We start from the raw sequence: 955 nt of genomic DNA, 5'->3' as shown, positions 1-955 counted from the left end.
ACACTCACATGCACAGACACACACACACACACCACACACACACACAGTCACACACACACCCACCACACACATACACACAGACACACACATGCACACACAGACACACACCACACACCACACACCACACACACACAGTGTCCTCTCTTCTTCACTCAACTCTTGTTTCAGCAACAAAAATGTATTAGTACAGAACCGTGGAATAATTGCAATTAAATATTCTCTCATCCTTTTGTTCAGGTGGGCTTCATTTCACGTTGGCTGTTTGAAGGTAGCCTTAATGTCTTCTTAGTCCTTGGAGTCAGCCTTCTCCTTTAATAGATCAATAACTATGGCTTCTGCCCCTCCAGGCATCTACCCCTGACCCCAAGATGGGGGAGGAGAACGAAGAAGGAAGAGGTGATGGGAGACATCTTCCTGGATTTGAACTGTTATGCGTGGATTTACTTGGGTGTTGCTGGTCTGGTGGGTAATTAAGGCTCCTTCACTATGGGGTCTTAGATGGGTCCACTTGCAATGGGGTATCTTCTAACATTCTTCTTGCTATGGACAGAAGCATCTCTTTTGTGCTGATGGGTGGTTTATGAGTTCTTCCTCTTGCTAACTGAGATATGAGCACATTCTGGACAGAGCTCTCTCAATGGTCCACAAATTGTACCGAGGAAGTACCCATGCCCACTTTGTCTGCAAGTGCAGAAGTAGAATGGGCTTTATTAGAAGAGGCTTGTTCTTGTTCTTCATAGGCAATGTCTGGAAGAAGTGGAATATTTCCAGCCCATGACTGTCAAACACAAATTTTGAACTTTCTATGAGAAAGAAAATGTGGCCACAGAAGTAGTTGCCGATGCTCTGGATGAAGAGTGGAAGGGTTGCGTGGCCAAAATCAGTGGTGGGAACAACAAACAAGGTTATCCCATGAAGCAAGGTGTCTTGACCCAGAGCGGAGTGCGCCTGCTGA

This window comes from Rattus rattus, chromosome 14 (assembly GCF_011064425.1).
Source record: "Rattus rattus isolate New Zealand chromosome 14, Rrattus_CSIRO_v1, whole genome shotgun sequence".
Taxonomy (NCBI): Eukaryota; Metazoa; Chordata; class Mammalia; order Rodentia; family Muridae; genus Rattus; species Rattus rattus.
This window is presented reverse-complemented; position numbering follows the sequence as displayed.